The sequence below is a fragment of the Orcinus orca genome, chromosome 2 (genome assembly GCF_937001465.1).
Source record: "Orcinus orca chromosome 2, mOrcOrc1.1, whole genome shotgun sequence".
In the NCBI taxonomy this organism is placed as follows: Eukaryota; Metazoa; Chordata; class Mammalia; order Artiodactyla; family Delphinidae; genus Orcinus; species Orcinus orca.
Window position 1 is genome coordinate 54,631,526 of NC_064560.1, and position 20,364 is coordinate 54,651,889.

General features: G+C 39.2%; 1 long non-coding RNA gene across 1 annotated transcript in view; it reads left to right on the forward strand.

The window, feature by feature from the left end:
* Positions 1-5,474, forward strand: part of LOC125963432 (uncharacterized) — a 90,544-nt gene extending 85,070 nt beyond the window's left edge. The window contains exon 3 of the long non-coding RNA XR_007475418.1: positions 4,833-5,474. This is a non-coding gene — a long non-coding RNA (uncharacterized LOC125963432). The remainder of the gene's footprint in view (positions 1-4,832) is intronic.
* The last annotated feature ends 14,890 nt before the right edge of the window (positions 5,475-20,364 follow it).

Below are 20,364 nucleotides of genomic sequence, written 5' to 3' on the forward strand. Positions count from 1 at the left end.
TATGACTCTCTCTGTTGCCGTCCTAATATTGAGCCTGTCTTGCATGTATTAAATCCAACGTTGTCATATTGCAGGTTTCTGTAGTATTACAATGAGAGTATCTATATTAAGATCACTACATCCTTTGCATAATTGATATTGGCCTATTAATAAATCTTTATACTGAACTGGAAACTTGTCAGTACTAAAACAGTAATTACCACCAACTTAAACTATAATAACAAGTTAGGAAAACAGATAAACATATATCTAAACTATTGGAAAAACACAGCTAACTAGATCTGTAAGTATATCATAGTAATTAAGTACGCTAGGTTTGTCAACAGAAAAAGGATTTGGGATTCGGTTATAATTTATTTCATAGCAGAATCACCATCTTACTGACTGTAGGACTCTTATTACGTATTCCCTGATGTTTCATGTTTGCTGCTCATGATCTGATCCATGTCTCTATGGTTTTCATCTTGAATAGGCACAGGCAGCAGATTCAACACATCCCTAGGACTATTAACTCCTCTAGATCCTCCCCTGAATCTAGAGCCACCCAAAGCATCCTTGTCTTGGTGAGCACTTTTGTGTCTTTGTAACCCTCTCTTCCATATTTCACATTTGTTTGGCTCCTTTTAGTAATCCCAGCTGGTGAATGGTGAACTCTGCTGCGTTGGTTACTGTCTGTTTCTTACCTCTAGTCCCCTGCATTCTCTTGATTCATGACTGCAGAGTATCCAGGCTTTGTTTTTCTTTGATAATAATGGGAGAATTTCCTAATCTTGTGAGATATATGTAAATTGATGATATTTGCACATTGATCAGTTTTTTGTATATTCATTCCTCTCTAAGTCCTAAGTATAATTTACAAAGTCATTTACAAGAGAGTGGCAAATAAGACAATTTTATGCTCCAAAAGAAGCAATAAATCATAGTACAATTGTAAATGCTTTTTTTTGTTTTTTGCGGTACACGGGCCTCTCACTGTTGTGGCCTCTCTCGTTGCGGAGCACAGGCTCCGGACGCGCAGGCTCAGCAGCCATGGCTCATGGGCCCAGCCACTCCGCGGCATGTGGGATCTTCCAAGACCAGGGCACGAACCTGCGTTCCCTGCATCGGTAGGCGGACTCTCAACCACTGCGCCACCAGGGAAGCCCGTAAATGCATTATTGTTTGGTTATCATATAAATACCTATGTAAATATAATTTTATTAATGCTTGTAGTGGAGCTTCAGAATCTAGGCAGTGTCAAGCAGAAGTCTCTTAAATAGTCTGGGATTACAGAGGAGTCTTGAGTGTGCAGATAGGTATCTGAAATAATATATTTTCCTGGAAACAAACAGCCTGGAGTTGTAGGAATAGCTACATGAAATGAAAGAGCATGTGAGATATACCATATATATATGGTAGTATGGTCATTTTAAAAGTATTAATTCTTCCAAACCATGAGCATGGTATATTTTTTCATCTTTTTGTGTTGCCTTTAACTTCTTTTATCAATGTCTGATAGTTTTTTGAGTATGTGTCTTTTACCTGCTTAGGTATGTTTATTCCTAGGTATTTTATTCTTTGTGATGTTATTGCATATGGTACAGTTTCTTTAATTTCTCTTTCTGATAGTTCATTGTCAGTGTATAGAAATGCAACAGATCTGTATATTAATTTTGTATCTTGCAAATTTTCTGAATTTATTGATATGCTCTAGTGGTTTTTTGGTGGCGTCTTTAGGATTTTCTATGTACAGTGTTATGTCATCTGCAGACAGTGACAGTTGAACTTCTTCCTTTCCAATTTGGTTTGCTTTTATTTCTTTTTCTTGTCTGATTTGGTGTGCCTGGATTTCCAATACTATGTTGAATTAAAGTGGCAAGAGTGGGCATTTCTGTCTTGACCCAGACCTTGAGGAAATGCTTTCAGTTTTTCACCACTGAGTATGATGTTAGCTGTTGCCTTCTCCAAATGGCCTTTATTATGCTGAGGTATATATCCTCTATACCCAGTGTCTGGAGAGCTTTTAATCATGAATTGATGTTGAATTTTTTCAAAGCTTTTTATGCATCTATTGAGATGATCATGTTTTTTTTTTTTATCATATGATTTTTATTCTTCAATTTGTTACTGTGGTTTATCACATGGATTGGTATGAAGATACTGAACCACCCTTGACTTCCTGGGATTAATCCCACTTGACCATGGTGTATGATACTTTTAATATATTGGACTCATTTTGCTGATACTTTTTGAGGATTTTTGCATGTATGTTCATCAGTGACATTGCCTAGTAATTTTCTTTTTTTATGTGATATTTTTGTCTGATTTTGGTATCAGGATGATGCTGACCTAATCCTCTGCAATATTTTGGAATAGTTTGAGGTTATGTGTTAACTTTTTTCTAAATGTTTGGTAGAATTCAACTCTGAAGCCATCTGATCCTTCACTTTTGTTTGTTGAGTTTTTGTTTTTAATTAGTACTGATTCTATTTCATTACTGGCTATTGCTCTGTTCATATTTTCTATTTCTTCTGGGTTCAGTCCTGGGAGATGGTACAGTTCTAGGAATTTGTCCATTTCTTCTACTTTGTTCATTTTATTGGCATATATAGTTGTTCGGTTACCAAAGGGGAAAGGTGTGTGTGTGGGGGGATAAATTGAGAGTTTGGGATTGACATACCTACATAGATAACCAACAGGGACCTACTGTATAGCACAGAGAACTCTGCTCAATATTCTGTAATAATCTAAACAGGTAAATAATTTGAAAAAAAATATATATATATATATATTACTTGGCTGTACACCTGAAACTAACACAACATTGTAAATCAATTATACTCCAATATAAAATAAAAATTTAAAAAAGCAGATGTGGTATATATGTACAATGCAATACTATTCAGCCACGAAAAAATGAAATTTTGCCATTTGTAGCAACATAGATGGACTTGGAGGGCATTATGCTAAGCGAAATAAGTCAGAGAAAGTCAAATACTGTATGATATCACTTATATGTAGAATCTAAAAAATAAAACAAATTAGTAAATATAACAAAAAAGAAGCAAACTCAGAGATATATCGAACAAACTACTTGTTACCAGTGAGGAGAGGGGAGGGGCAATATAGGAGTTGGGGAGTGGAAAGTACAAACAATTCGTTGTAAGATAGCTGAAAGACATATTGTACAACATACATATTGGGGAAAATAACCAATATTTTATAGTAACTGTAAATGAAAAGTAACCTTTAAAGTTGTATAAAAATTAAAAAAATTTTAAATAAAATTTTAAAAAGATTCAGAATTCTCAGAATATTTGAAAAAGTGGATGTGCTTTTCTCTAATTTTTACCTTAATCAATGCGCTTTTTAAAATGTGAGAAAGTATAGGGACTTCCCTGGTGGTCCAGTGGGTAAGACTCCACACTCCCAATGCAGGGGGCCCGGGTTTGATCCCTGGTGGGGGAACTAGATCCCACATGCATGCCACAACTAAGAAGCCCACATGACGCAACTAAAAAAAAAAAAAAAAAAAAAAAAATCCTGCATGCTGCAACTAAACATGCCGCAGCGAAGATCCTGCGTGCCTCAACTAAGCTCCAGTGCAGCCAAAATAAATAAATAAAAATATATTAAAGATGTGAGAAAGTATAAACACGTAAGGGAAGATGGGGAGAACAAACTGCGGCGCCACAATTTATAACACACACACATAGACAAACATACAATGAATGAAAAATCTTATCTGTTAATTCAGGTATAATGTGCTTTATTACTTAACATAGATCACAACTTCCTTTGTTAATCATTAAATATGCATTCATGGCATCATTTTCAAAGTCTTTTGTCATTCCCAACCCAAAATGTTAACCCACCCTTCATTGCTGCCTTTCGTTTATTTTCAAACAGATCTGTGATGTAAACAACTTTGTGCTCTGCATCTTTTGGGGTATGGAGTCTCAGCTCACCTGAGGACAGGTGGTCCTGCCCTGTCCCTGGGTAGTCCTGTCTGTCAAGTGGGCCCTGAGAGGAGAGGGGGCTAAAGGACCTGAGGACTAAGGGTACCTTTGGGAAGATTTCTAAGGGTGACCTCTCACACATCCCTAAACCCACCACATGATTTCCACCAACCAAGCAGCATCTACCATAGGCAACAACAAGACAACACCTATTTCAGGAGGAACTCGGCCCCTAGGAATCAGGCCCAGGGAACCTGCACTTCTGGAAATTCTCTGAAGCCTTCACACTACTCAGTGGTCTCAGGTGTGCTACGCCTGATCTCTTATCTCAGTGCTACTGAACATGGGTCTGAGGGAGTAACATCTGCATGAACAAGAAAACTCGTAAAAGATGTCGTTTTTTGAGCCCTACAGGAGTTTCATAACTTAGAGTGGGGCCTGGTTCCCCGCAAATTTGTACACACTTTAAAGCTTCAGAAGAAACATTTGCTATGTGGTTCCCATGCAATTTCCCATTAGTATTACGTGATGAGTATTTAGAAATAACATCACCTGTGTCCTCCCCACAGAGTCTGTCTATTGATCTGGGTGGGAGCATCCGAGTGTTTTAACTCCAGGTGATTCTAAGGTTAGGCCCGGTTTAAGCCCAAGCCCAAGGGCTACTGGTACCTGGTGATAGTTGTTTGCAGTCTTCAGTCCTTTTGCCTTTGGGGAGACATTGGTGTCTCCTCTACATGAGATTGGAAAGGGCAGGTCAGTGTAGCCAACTTACTCTGTGCTGTAGCAGAAGTTTTGGGGCATCTGTATGAGGGGAGAGCATGTGTCGGCAGGAAAGAAAAAGCTCACAGTTTGGTCTCCATGCAGGAGCTCATTGTTCCTGAATCTCTTTTTCAGGTTGCTGTTTCAGCATTTCAAGGTCCTATAGCCTGTTGGTGTTGTGGGAAGAGGTGAAGGAGCTGTGCTGACGGCACTGAGGCATATTTTCAAGATCCCAATGTGATTCCTCAACATCATATCGATGAGAAAACGACCCAGAGCAGGAGGAAGGAGAGGAGGAAATGGCAGCTTCTCAGGTAACTGTCCTGTCCTGGGTCAGAGGCTCTGTCTGCTTTTCCTTCTGAAATGTCATGGATTAAGAACCTACAAATCTTTAACTCTCTACTTCTTATGTGCCTAGCAAGGTCATTTTCAACTACTTACTTTTTTCCTTCTTGTGATAGTCAAAGTCAGCACTTTAGAATACTTCTACCCTGCGTTCCAGAGCCCTTACCCCACTGTCTGCATCCAGGCTCCCTACAGAGCATGGAGAATGACATCCAACTATTGAAATGATTCCCTTTGTGGAAGATCTACATGGGAAGGCATTAATATCCAAAATTCCCTAAGAGATAATTTTGGATGATGAGCTATTAGTGAAGAAGGGGGGCTTCCCTGGTGGCGCAGTGGTTGAGAGTCCGCCTGCTGATGCAGGGGACACGGCTTCGTGCCCCGTTCCGGGAGGATCCCACATGCCGCGGAGCGGCTGGGCCCGTGAGCCGTGGCTGCTGAGCCTGCGCGTCCGGAGCCTGTGCTCCGCAACAGGGGAGGCCACAACAGTGAGAGGCCCACGTACCGCAAAAAAAAAAAAAAGGGGAAAGTGAAATGATTAATGTACATCTGAATGCAACAGTTTATCACACCAGGATTAAGTAAATGCACTTTTGGTCTTCCCTGGTGGCGTAGTGGTTGAGAGTCCGCCTGCCGATGCAGGGGACACGGGTTTGTGCCCCGGTCCAGGAAAATCCCACAAACCGCGGAGCGGCTGGGCCCGTGAGCCATGGCCGCTGAGCCTGCGCGTCCGGAGCCTGTGCTCCGCAACGGGAGAGGCCACAGCAGTGAGGGGCCTGCGTACTGCAAAAAAAAAAAAAAGAGAAAATGCACTTTTCTTTTTTCTTAATTTTTAAAAATAAATTTATTTATTTATTTTTGGCTGCGTTGGGTCTTCGTTGCTGCCTGCGGGCTTTCTCTAGTTGCGGTGAGCGGGGGCTACTCTTCGTTGCGGTGTGTGGGCTTCTTGTTGCAGTGGCTTCTCTTGTTGCAGAGCACGGGCTCTAGGCGCACAGGCTTCAGTAGTTGTGGCACATGGGCTTCCTTGCTCTGTGGCATGTGGGATCTTCCCAGGCCAGGGCTCAAACCCGTGTCCCCTGCATTGGCAGGTGGATTCTTAACCACTGCACCACCAGGGAAGTCCCAGAAAATGCACTTTTAAATGGGATAGCATTAGTGATCTAGATAACACAAAGTTCTGAAAAAAAAAAAGTAGGAGAGACTTGCTCTCTATATTTATAAGAAAGACTTACTATTTAAATACACAATTAGAGTTAGGGAACATGAGAAGTATATGTGGACTGAAATTTGCATAAACTTACATTTTTTTCATGATCGTTTCAGATTATGATTTTCTTATGTATTTTCACCGAGAATACAACAGCAGTGATAATGTCTTGCGTGCTTCAGTCACCTAATAATCATTTGTCCCAATACACCTGATGTTCACTGGTTTAGGTGCTTTCTGCAGATTCCTCCATGATGTTCAAATAGTTCTTTTATCTTTAATAAGGGTTTTGTGTGATTCAAGAAGTGTGTATAAACCATCACAGTAAATCTGGAAATTCCTGTGTCTTCTTAGTTTTCCTTTGTTTGTACTTTGTTTTTCAAAAATGAACATTTTCACCTTTCTTTATTAAAGAAGTGGAAGTTGTAAAGTGGAATCAGTCAAGCCTTGTTCTTCTAAGTTTCCATTATACTCCACACTCATGTAACAGACATAGTCTTCTTTATCACTTTGTATTTTCAAAAAAGTTTACAAGAATCGTATTGTTAATGTATGCTCAATTGTGTTAAATTTCTGAAATATAGCTCAACTCAAATGATAAATATTTGCTAAGAAATCAGGGATTCAGAACCAATAGCTCTACCTTACTTTATATCATTGTGTGTGTCTCCCCTAGTGTATTTATAAAATACAAATTTTTGCTGGGAGGTTTTTGAGAACTGATTCAATCTCCTTAATAGTAATTTGGCCTGTTGAGATTGTTTTATTTCTTCATGATTCAGTCTTTTTATTTTTAAATTTTTTCTTTATTTAGCCCATTGATTCTTTAGGATCGTGTTGTTTAATTTCCACATATCTGTAAATTTTCCAGATTCTTCCTGTTGTTCATTTCTGGTTTCTTACCATTGTAGTTGAAAAAATACTTAGTATAATATCAGTCTTCTTAAATTTGCTAAGACTTGTTTAGTGACCCATCACATGATCTGTCCTAGAGAATATTCAGTGTGCACTGGAGGAGAATATGTATTCTGCCCCTGTTTGATGGACTGCTCTGTTTTTGTCTCTTAAATCCATTTGGTCTAATGTATAATTCAAGTTCAGTATTTCCTCATTGATTTTCTTTCTGGATTCATTGTTGAAAGTTGGGTATGAAAGATCCCTACAATTTTTTTTTGTATTGTCTATTTCTATCTTCAAATCTGTTAGTATTTGCTTAACATATTAAAGTCCCCCACTGTTAAGGCGTATTTATTTATGATTGTATTCTTGATGAATTGACAATGTTATCATTATATAATGACCTTATTTTTGTTGTTGTTGCAGCTTTTGGCAGATTTTTTTTTTTGTCTTGTGTAACTGTAGCTACCTCTGCTTTCGGTTGGTTTCCACTTTTATGGAATATCTTGTTCCAATGCTTCACTTTGAGCCTATTTGTGTTTTTAACATTGAAGTGAGTCTCTGATAGGCTGCTTATAGTTTCATCATGAATTTTTATCTGTCTAGCCACGCTATGACTTTTGACTAACGAATTTAATATATTTATGTTTATAGTGATTATTGGCAGGTAAGGACTAACCAATGCCATCTTATTGTTTTCTGGATGTTTTGTTGTTTCTTGTTCCTTTCTTCCTCTTCTGCTTTTTTTTATGAATTAGTGATACTGTGTAGTGGTATATTATGATTTCCTTCTCTTTATTTTGTGAATCTACTCTAGGCTTTTGCTTTGTGGTTCCATGAGGCTCACAGAAAACATCTTATAGATATAACACTCTATTTTATGTTGATAACAATTTAACTTCCATCACATACAAAAAAATCTACTCTTTTACTCCCCTCCATAAAATTTTGTGGAGTTTAGCTCTTTGTATATTGTTTATACATTAAAGTGATTATAGCTGCAGTTATTTTAATCATCACATACTTTAACCTTGTTAACTGGTTAACACACCACCATATCACATTATTAAAGTATTCCTACCTTAACTATATACCTATGTTTACAAGTCTATTGTGTATTCGCATATGTTTTCATGGTACTATTTAGTTTTAGCTTGAGAAACTCTTTTAGAATTTCTTTTAAGACAGAACTAGTGACGATGCACTCTCTCGGCTTTTTTTTTTTTTTTTGAAAGAGTTTTTAATCTCTCCATTTAAGAGGGACAATTATGTTGGAGACAATTATCCTGGTTGACTTTTTTTTTTATTTGAACAATTTGAATCTATTATCCCACTCTCTCCTGACCTGTGAGGTTTCTGTTGAGAAATCAGTGGATAACCTTATGAGGGTTCTCTTATAAGTTACAAGTTCCTCTCCTACTGTTGTTTTTAAGATTTTGTTTTTGATAGTTGACAGTTTTACTCTGATGTGTTTTGGAGAAGATTTTTTTTTGAGTTGAGTTTGTCTGGTGCCTATGAGCTTCATGAACTTGGATATCCAAATCTCTCCCCTGATTTGGAAAGTTCTTAGCCACTATTTCTTTTTTTTTTTTTAACATCTTTATTGGGATATAATTGCTTTACAATGGTGAGTTAGTTTCTGCTTTATAACAAAGTGAATCAGTTATACATATACATATGTTCCCATCTCCTCCCTCTTCCATCTCCCTCCCTCCCATCCTCCCTATCCCACCCCTCCAGGCAGTCACAAAGCACTGAGCTGATCTCCCTGTGCTATGCGGCTACTTCCCACTAGCTATCTACCTTACGTTTGGTAGTGTATATATGTCCATGCCTCTCTCTCCCTTTGTCACAGCTCACCCTTCCCCCTCCCCATATCCTCAAGTCCATTCTCTAGTAGGTCTGTATCTTTATTCCTGTCTTACCCCTAGGTTCTTCATGACATTTTTTTTTCTTAAATTCCATATATATGTGTTAGCATACGGTATTTGTCTTTCTTTTTCTGACTTACTTCACTCTGTATGACAAACTCTAGGTTCATCCACCTCATTACAAATAGCTCAATTTCATTTCTTTTTATGGCTGAGTAATATTCCATTGTATATATGTGCCACATCTTCTTTATCCATTCATCCGATGATGGGCACTTAGGTTGTTTCCATCTCCGGGCTATTGTAAACAAAGCTGCAATGAACATTTTGGTACATGACTCTTTTTGAATTATGGTTTTCTCAGGGTATATGCCCAGTAGTGGGATTGCTGGGTCATATGGTAGTTCTATTTGTAGTTTTTTAAGGAACCTCCATACTGTTCTCCATAGTGGCTGTACCAATTCACATTCCCACCAGCAGTGCAGGAGTGTTCCCTTTTCTCCACACCCTCTCCAGCATTTATTGTTTCTAGATTTTTTGATGATGGCCATCCTGACTGGTGTGAGATGATATCTCATTGTAGTTTTGATTTGCATTTCTCTAATGATTAATGATGTTGAGCATTCTTTCATGTGTTTGTTGGCAGTCTGTATATCTTTGGAGAAATGTCTATTTAGGTTTTCTGCCCATTTTGGGATTGGGTTGTTTGTTTGTTTTTTATTGAGCTGCATGAGCTGCTTGTAAATTTTGGAGATTAATCCTTTGTCAGTTGCTTCATTTGCAAATATTTTCTCCCATGCTGAGGGTTGTCTTTTGGTCTTGTTTATGGTTTCCTTTGCTGTGCAAAAGCTTTGAAGTTTCATTAGGTCCCATTTGTTTATTTTTGTTTTTATTTCCATTTCTCTAGGAGGTGGGTCAAAAAGGATCTTGCTGTGATTTATGTCATAGAGTGTTCTGCCTATGTTTTACTGTAAGAGTTTGATAGTTTCTGGCCTTACATTTAGGTCTTTAATCCATTTTGAGCTTATTTTTGTGTATGGTGTTAGGGAGTGATCTAATCTCATACTTTCACATGTACCTGTCCAGTTTTCCCAGCATCACTTATTGAAGAGGCTCTCCTTTCTCCACTGTACACTCCTGCCTCCTTTATCAAAGATAAGGTGACCATATGTGTGTGGGTTTATCTCTGGGCTTTCTATCCTGTTCCATTGATCTATATTTCTGTTTTTGTGCTAGTACCATACTGTCTTGATTACTGTAGCTTTGTACTATAGTCTGAAGTCACAGAGCCTGATTCCTCCAGCTCCGTTTTTCGTTCTCAAGATTGCTTTGGCTATTCGGGGTCTTTGGTGTTGCCATACAAATGGTGAAATTTTTTGTTCTAGTTCTGTGAAAAATACCAGTGGTAGTTTGATAGGGATTGCATAGAATCTGTAGATTGCTTTGGGTAGTATAGTCATTTTCACAATGTTGATTCTTCCAATCCAAGAACATGATATATCTCTCCATCTATTTGTATCATCTTTAATTTCTTTCATCAGTGTCTTATAATTTTCTGCATACAGGTCTTTTGTCTCCTTAGGTAGGTTTATTCCTAGATATTTTATTCTTTTTGTTGCAGTGGTAAATGGGAGTGTTTTCTTGATTTCACTTTCAGATTTTTCATCATTAGTGTATAGGAATGCCAGAGATTTCTGTGCATTAATTTTGTATCCTGCAACTCTACCAAATTCATTGATTAGCTCTAGTAGTTTTCTGGTAGCATCTTTAGGATTCTCTATGTATAGTATCATGTCATCTGCAAACAGTGACAGCTTTACTACTTCTTTTCCGATTTGGATTCCTTTTATTTCCTTTTCTTCTCTGATTGCTGTGGCTAAAACTTCGAAAACTATATTGAATAAGAGTGGTGAGCGTGGGCAACCTTGTCTTGTTCCTGATCTTAGTGGAAATGCTTTCAGTTTTTCACCATTGAGGACGATGTTGGCTGTGGGTTTGTCATATATGGCCTTTATTATGTTGAGGAAAGTTCCCTATCTGCCTACTTTCTGCAGGGTTTTTATCATAAATGGGTGTTGAATTTTGTCGAAAGCCTTCTCTGCATCTATTGAGATGATCATATGGTTTTTCTCCTTCAGTTTATTAATATGGTTTATCACATTGATTGATTTGCATATATTGAAGAATCCTTGCATTCCTGGAATAAACCCCACTTGATCATGGTGTATGATCCTTTTAATGTGCTCTTGGATTCTGTTTGCTAGCATTTTGTTGGGGATTTTTGCATCTATGTTCATCAGTGATATTGGCCTGTAGTTTTCTTTCTTTGTGACATCCTTGTCTGGTTTTGGTATCAAGGTGATGGTGGCATCGTAGAATGAATTTGGGAGTGTTCCTCCCTCTGCTATATTTTGGAAGAGTTTGAGAAGGATAGGTGTTAGCTCTTCTCTAGATATTTGATAGAATTCGCCTGTGAAGCCATCTGGTCCTGGGCTTTTGTTTGTTGGAACATTTTTAATCACAGTTTCAATTTCAGGCCTTGTGATTGGTCTGTTCGTATTTTCTCTTTCTTCCTGAATCAGTCTTGGCAAGTTGTGCATTTCTAAGAATTTGTCCATTTCTTCCAGGTTGTCCATTTTATTGGCATAGAGTTGCTTGTAGTAATCTCTCATGATCTTCAGTATTTCTGCAGTGTCAGTTGTTACTTCTCCTTTTTCATTTCTAATTCTATTGATTTGAGTCTTCTCCCTTTTTTCTTGATGAGTCTGGCTAATGGTTTATCAATTTTGTTTATCTTCTCAAAGAACTAGCTTTTAGTTTTATTGATCTTTGCTATCGTTTCCTTCATTTCTTTTTCATTTATTTCTGATCTGATTTTTATGATTTCTTTCCTTCTGCTAACTTTGGGGTTTTTTTCTTCTTCTTTCTCTAATTGCTTTAGGTGCAAGGTTAGGTTGTTTATTCGAGATGTTTCCTGTTTCTTAAGGTGGGCTTGTATTGCTATAAACTTCCCCCTTAGAACTGCTTTTGCTGCATCCCATAGGTTTTGGGTCGTCGTGTCTCCATTGTCATTTGTTTCTAGGTATTTTTAAATTTCCTCTTTGATTTCTTCAGTGATCACTTGGTTATTAAGTAGTTTATTGCTTAGCCTCCATGTGTTTGTATTTTTTACAGATCTTTTCCTGTAATTGATATCTAGTCTCATGGCATTGTGGTCGGAAAAGATACTTGATACAATTATGTGTATTCTGTTGGTTTTGGATGGAGTGTCCTATAAATATCAATTAAGTCCATCTTGTTTAATGTATCATTTAAAGCTTGTGTTTCCTTATTTATTTTCATTTTGGATCATCTGTCCATTGGTGAAAGTGGGGTGTTAAAGTCCCCTACTATGAACGTGTTACTGTCGATTTCCCCTTTTATGGCTGTATTTGCCTTATGTATTGAGGTGCTCCTATGTTGGGTGCATAAATATTTACAATTGTTATATCTTCTTTTTGGATCGATCCCTTGATCATTATGTAGTGTCCTTCTTTGTCTCTTGTAATAGTCTTTATTTTAAAGTCTATTTTGTCTGATATGAGAATTGCTACTCCAGCTTTCTTTTGGTTTCCATTTGCATGGAATGTCTTTTTTCATACCCTTACTTTCAGTCTGTATGTGTCTCTAGGTCTGAAGTGGGTCGCTTTGTAGACAGCATATATATGGGTCTTGTTTTTGTATCCATTCAGCCAATCTGTGTCTTTTGGTTCGAGCATTTAGTCCATTTACATTTAAGGTAATTATTGATATGTATGTTCCTATTCCCAGTTTCTAAATTGTTTTGGACTCATTATTGTAGGTCTTTTCCTTCTCTTGTGTTTCTTGCCTAGAGAAGTTCCTTTAGCATTTGTTGTAAAGCTGGTTTGGTGGTGCTGAACTCTCTCAGCTTTTGCTTGTCTGTAAAGGTTTTAATTTCTCCATCTAATCTGAATGAGATCCTTGCTGAGTAGAGTAATCTTGGTAGCAGGTTTTTCTCCTTCACCACTTTCAGTATGTCCTGCCACTCCTTTCTGGCTTGCAGAGTTTCTGCTGAGAGATCAGCTGTTAACCTTACGGGGATTCTCTTGTGTGTTATTGGTTGTTTTTCCCTTGCTGCTTTTAATATGCTTTCTTTGTATTTAATATTTGACAGTTTGATTAATATGTGTCTTGGCATATTTCTCCTTGGATTTATCCTGTATGGGACTCTCTGTGCTTCCTGGACTTGATTAACTATTTCCTTTCCCATAATTAGGGAGGTTTTCAACTATAATCTCTTCAAATATTTTCTCAGCCCCTTTCTTTTTCTCTTCTTCTTCTGGAACCCCTATAATTTAAATGTTGGTGCGTTTAATGTTGTCCCAGTGGTCTCTGAGACTGTCCTCAGTTCTTTTCATTCTTTTGTCTTTATTCTGCTCTGCAGTAGTTATTTCCACTATTTTATCTTCCAGGTTACTTATCCGTTCTTCTGGCTCAGTTATTCTGCTATTGATCCCATCTAGAGTATTTTTCATTTCATTTATTGTGTTGTTCATCATCGTTTGTTTCATCTTTAGTTCTTCTAGGTCCTTGTTAAATGTTTCTTCCATTTTGTCTATTCTGTTTCCAAGATTTTGGATCATCTTTACTATCATTATTCTGAATTCTTTTTCAGGTAGACTGCCTATTTCCTCTTCATTTGTTAGGTCTGGTGGGTTTTTATCTTGCTCCTTCATCTGCTCTGTGTTTTTCTGTCTTCTCATTTTGCTTATCTTACTGTGTTTGGGGTCTCCTTTTTGCAGGCTGCAGGTTCGTAGTTCCTGTTGTTTTTGGTGTCTGTCCCCAGTGGCTAAGGTTGGTTCAGTGGGTTGTGTAGGCTTCCTGGTGGAGGGGACCAGTGCCTGTGTTCTGGTGGATGAGGCTGGATCTTGTCTCTCTGGTGGGCAGGTCCATGTCTGGTGGTGTGCTTTGGGGTGTCTGTGGCCTTATTAAGAATTTAGGCAGCCTCTCTGCTAATGGGTGGGGTTGTGTTCCTGTCTTGCTAGTTGTTTGCCATAGGGTGTCCGGCACTGTAGCTTGCTGGTCGTTGAGTGAAGCTGGGTGCTGGTGTTGAGATGGAGATCTGTGGGAGATTTTCGCCATTTGAAATTATGTGGAGCTGGGAGGTCTCTTGTGGACCAGTGTCCTGAAGTTGGCTCTCCCACCTCAGAGGCACAGCACTGACTCCTGGCTGCAGCACCAAGAGCCTTTCATCCACACGGCTCCTCAATTTGGGATGATTCGTTGTCTATTCATGTATTCCACAGGTGCATGGTACATCAAGTTGATTGTGGAACTTTAATCCCCTGCTTCTGAGGCTGCTGGGAGAGATTTCCCTTTCTATTCTTTGTTCTCACAGCTCCCAGGGGCTCAGCTTTGGATTTGGCCCCGCCTCTGCGTGTAGGTCGCTGGAGGGCGTCTGTTGTTTTGCTCAGACAGGACAGGGTTAAAGGAGCCACTGATTCAGGGGCTCTGGCTCACTCATGCCGGGGGGAGGGAGGGGCACGGAGTGCGGGGCGAGCCTGCGGCGGCAGAGGCCAGCGTGACGTTGCACCAGCCTGAGGCCTGCCGTGCGTTCTCCCGGGGAAGTTGTCCCTGGATCCCGGGGACTTGGCAGTGGCGGGCTGCACAAGCTCCCCGGAAGAGGGGTGTGGATAGTGACCTGTGCTCGCACACAGGCCCCTTGGTGGCGGCAGCAGCAGCCTTAGCATCTCCCGCCTGTCTCTGGCGTCCACGCTTTTAGCCGCGGCTCGCGTCCGTCTCTGGAGTTCCTTTAAGCAGCGCTCTTAATCCCCTCTCCTCGCGCACCAGGAAACAAAGAGGGGAGAAAACGTCTCTTGCCTCCTTGGCAGCTCTAGACCTTTTCCCGGACTCCCTCCCGTCTAGCCGTGGTGCACTAACCCCTTCAAGCCGTGTTCACGCAGCCAACCCCAGTACTCTCCCTGCACTCCGACCAAAGCCCGAGCCTCAGCTCGCAGCCCCGTCCACCCCGGCGGGTGAGCAGACAAGCCTCTTGGGCTGGTGAGTGCCGGTCGGCACCGATCCTCTGTGTGGGAACCTCCCCGCTTTGCCCTCCGCACCCCTGTTGCTGTGCTCTCCTCCGTGGCTCTCCGAAGCTCTCCCCTCCGCCACCCACAGTCTCTGCCCGCGAAGGGGCTTCCTAGTGTGTGGAAACCTTTCCTCCTTCACAGCTCCCTCCCACTGGTGCAGGTCCCATCCCTATTCTTTTCTCTCTGTTTTTTTCTTTTGCCCTACCCAGGTACGTGGGGAGTTTCTTGCCTTTTGGGAGGTCTGAGGTCTTCTGCCAGCATTCAGTAGGTGTTCTGTAGGAGTTGTTCCACGTGTAGATGTATTTCTGGTTTATCTGTGGGGAGGAAGGTGTTCTCCGTGTCTTACTCTTCCGCCATCTTCCCCTCCGCCTGGACTTTAAAGGCTTTTGTTAGAGGAAGTGAATGTTAACAACTCTTTATAAATTAAAGTTGCCCTCTCCCAGGAACTTCAACACTTCTCCAGAGGGATCGAATCAGCGCATGTCCCTGGCGCCGGCTGCCCCAGGGCCACCTCAGCCACTATTTCTTTAAAGAAGCTTTCTGTCTCTGTTTTTTCTTCTAAGTCTCCATAATTCACAGAATATTGCTTTTGAGTTTATCCTATAGATCACATAGTTATTCTTCACTCTTTTTCTCTTTGTTTTCCTCTGAGTGGATATTTTCAACTTCTGTCTTCTAACTCACAGAAAATTTCTTCTGCTTGACCTGTTTTAATATTGATGGTACTTTTTAGCATTTCTTTTTTTCCTTACAATATATTTAACATATAATATTTGAATTTAAGGTGCACAACATGGCGATTTGATACATTTACGTATTATACTATGATTGCCATTGTAGCAGTAGTTATCATTACTATTTCTTATTGTGTTTAGAAAAATTAAGTTCTAGTCTCTTAGCAAGTTTATCGATTATAATAAAATACCACTGTCTAGATTCTCTATACTGTGCATCAGATCTTTAGGAATTATTTACTCTTAGTTAAAAGTTTGTACCTTTAAATAACATCTCTCCTGTTCCCCCCACCCCAGCCCCTGGCAACCAACATTCTCCTGGTTGTTTTTGTGAGTTTGGCTTTTTTTTTTTATTTTACAAATAGATGATATCACATAGTATTTTTCATTCTCTTTTCGACTTATCTCAACATAACTTACCCAAGGTACTTAATGTTGAAAATGGTAGAATTTTCTTCTTTCTAATGACTGATAATATTCATTGTGTGTATGTAAATACAGATAAATATATAAATATAAATATCACATCTGTCTTATCCATTCATCAGTTGATAGGAATTTAGGTTTATTCCATATCTTGGCTATTGTGGATAATGCTGCAGTGAATATGGGGGTGCATATATCTTTTCAAGTTAGTGCTTTTATTTTCTTTGGATAAATACCCAGAAGTGGAATTGGTGGATCATATAGTGTGTATGTGTGTGTGTATATATATATATATATAATATATATATTTTTTACGGTACGTGGGCCTTTCATTGCTGTGGCCCCTCCCGTTGCAGAGCACAGGCTCTGGACGCGCAGGCTCAGCGGCCATGGCCCACGGGCCCAGCCGCTCCGCTGCCACGTGGGATCCTCCCAGACCAGGGCACGAGCCCACGCCCCCCGCACTGGCAGGCGGACTCCCAACCACTGCGTCACCAGGCAAGCCCCGTATTTTTAAAGTTTTGAGAAACCTTCATATTGTTTTACATAGTTGCTGCAAAACATATATCCCCACTAACAGTTCACAAGTGTTCCATTTTGTCCACATCCTCACCAACGCTCATTATCTCGTTATTTAATGATAACCATTCTAACCGGTGCAAGATAATATTGTGTTGTGGTTTTGATTTGCATTGTTCTTATGATTAGCCAGGATGACATTTTTATATACCTTCGGTCATCTATATGTCTTTTTGAAAAAAAATTATTTCCTGCCCATTCATACATTGGATTGTTTGGTTTCATGTGTATTTTATGAGGCTTTTTTTTAGGTATTTTAATTATGTGCCTTTTATCCAATATATGGTCCACATTTTTTCCCATTTAGTTGGTTGACTTTTCATTTTGCTGATTTTTTAATTTGTTGTACAGAAGCTTTGAAGTTTGATTTATTCTCCTTTGTTGACTTCTGCCTTTGTTTTTTGTTCTTTTGGTGTCATATTCAAAAAGTCATCAAAACAAATGTAGAGGAGTTTCTTATGTTTCTTTTAGGACTTTTATGGTATCAGGTGTTAGGTTCAAGTCTTTCACCCATCTTGAGTTCAGTTTTTTTTTGTTTTTTTGCGCGGTACGTGGGCCTCTCACCGTTGTGGCCTCTTCTGTTGCGGAGCACAGGCTCCGGACGTGCAGGCTCAGCGGCCATGGCTCACGGACCCTGCCGCTCCTCGGCATGTGGGATCTTCCCAGACCGGGGCACAAATGCGTGTCCCCTGCCTCGGCAGGCGGACTCTCAACCACTGCGCCACCAGGGAATCCCAAGTTCATTCTTTTGAGTGGTTTAAGATAGGGGTCCAGATTTACTTTTTGCTTGTGTTTATCCAGGTTTTCCAGCACCATTTATTGAAGACACTATTATTTCCCCATGGTTGTTCTTGGCTACCTTGTCAAAAGTTAGTTAACCTTCTATGTGGGGGTTTAATTCTGGGCTCTTTATCCTGTCCCTCTGGTCTGGGTGTCTATTTTGATGCTAGCACCATACTGTTTTAAATAGTATAGATTGTAGTAGAGTTTGAAATTAGGAAGTGTGATGATTCTGGTTTTCTTCTTCTTTCTCAGAATTGTTTTGGCTATTCAGTTCTTTTCTGGTTTGATAGAAAGGTTAGAATTGATTTTTCTATTTCTGTAGAGAATGTCATTGGATTTTTGAGAGAGGTTTCTTTGAATCTGCAGATGGTGTTGAATTAAGGACTTCTAAATCTTAGAAATTCCTCCAACCTATGAGCATAGGATATCTTCCCATTTGTTAGTGTCTTCAATTTATTTTATCAATGCCTTGTTAAATTCAATCTAGAGACATTTCACCAACTTTGTTAAATTTACTCCTAAGTGTTTTTTTTTGATGGTATTGTAAATTAGAAAGTCTTCTTTATTTTTTCAGAGAGATGTTTCACTGTTTGTGTATAGAAATACAACTGATTATGTATGTTGATTTTATACAGTGCAATTTTACATACTTTGTTGATTAGTTACAACTTTTTGGTTGCTTCATTAGGATTTTTTTTTTTTTTTTTTTTGCCCGCGCCGTGTGGCATGTGGGATGTGGGATCTTAGTTCCCTGACCAGGGATCAAACCCGTGTCCCCTGCATTGGGAGCGCGGAGTCTTATCCGCTGGACCACCAGGGAAGTCCCCATTACGATTTTTTATATAGAAAATTATGTCTTCAAATAATGACAATTTTAGTTCTTACTTTCTTAATTGGATGCCTTTCTTTGTCTTGCCTAATTGCTTCAGCTAATACCAATACTTGCAGTACTATATGTACTGTCCATAGTAGTCTCTTATGATCCTATGTATTTCTGTAGTATCAGTGGTAATGTCTCCTCTTTCATTTCTAATTTTGTCTTCTCTCTTTTTTCCTAGTCTAGCTAAAAGTCTGTGAATTATATATTTTTGAAAATCCAGCTTTTCGCTTGTTGATCCTTTCCGTTGATTTTCTTGTATCTATTTTATTTATTTCCACTCTAGTCTTTTTTTTTTTTTTTTAAGATGTTGGGGGTAAGAGTTTATTAATTAATTTTATTTTTGCTGTGTTGGGTCTTCGTTTCTATGCGAGAGCTTTCTCTAAGTTGCGGCAAGCGGGGTCACTCTTCATCGCGGTGCGCGGGCCTCTCACTATCATGGCCTCTCTTGTTGCGGAGCACATGCTCCAGATGCGCAGGCTCAGTAGTTGTGGCTCACGGGCCTAGTTGCTCTGCGGCATGTGGGATCCTCCCAGACGAGGGCTCGAACCCGTGTCCCCTGTATTAGCAGGCAGATTCTCAACCACTGCGCCACCAGGGAAGCCCCTCCACGCTAGTCTTTATTATATTCTTCCCTCTGCTAACTTTAGGAAAAATTTCTTATTTTTCTAGTTCCTTGATATGTAGAGATAGATTACTTAGGCACTTTCTAATTTCTTGCCATTTGCACTTACCACTATACACTTTCCTTTCTGGAATGCTTTTGCAGCATCTCATAGGATTTGGTAAGTTGTGTCTCCATTATCATTTGCTTTAAAGTTTTTAAAAATTTTTCCTTTTGATTTCTTTTTTGACTCATAGACTTTTTTGGAAGTGCACTGTGTAGTTTTCCCTTCTTTGTAGATTTTCCAGATATTCTCTTGTTGCTTTCTAGTTTTATATCATTGTGTTCAGATAGCTGGTACGATTCTGATCTTCTTAAATTTGCTAAGACATCGTTTTTCATATAATCTATCCTGGAGTATGTTCCATGTGCACTTGAGAACAAGTTGCTGGATGGAATGTTCTATATATGCCTGTTCAGTCCATTTGGTATAATGTATAGACCAGTGTATATACACTGGTCTATATACATAAATCATTGCTCATCCAGTATATGGATGATCTATCCACTGCTGAGAGTGGAGTATTGAAGTTCCCTACTATTATTGTATTGTCTGTTTCTCCCTTCAGATCTGTTAGCATTTGCTTAATATATTTAGGTGCTCTGATGTTGGGTGTGTATCTATTTACAATTGTTACATATTCTTGATAGGTTGACCTTTGTATCATTATATTGAATATAATGACTTTGTGTCTTGATATTGTTCTTGTTAAAGTCTGTTTTGTCTGATATAAGTATGGCTTTCCCCACATTATTTGGCTTCTACTTGCATGGAATATAATATTCCATCTCTTTATTTTGAGTATATGTGTGTCTTAAAACTGAAATGAGTGTCTTATATGCAGAATTTAATTGTACCTTATATATTTTTTATACATCCAGCCATTCTATGGCTTTGTGAATTAAGTCCACTTATATTTAGAGTGAATTTTGATACGTAAGGACTTATTACTGCCATATTATTAATTGCTTTCTGAATGTTTTATACCGGTGTTCCCCATCCTTTTTTGCACCAGGGACCAGTTTCATGGAAGATAATTTTTCCAGAGTGGGTGGTGGGGATGGTTTCGGGATAATTCAAGTGCATTACATTTATAGTCCACTTCATTTCTATTATTATTATTTGTAATATATAATGAAATAATTATACAACTCACCATAATGCAGCATCAGTGGGAGCCCTGAGCTTGCT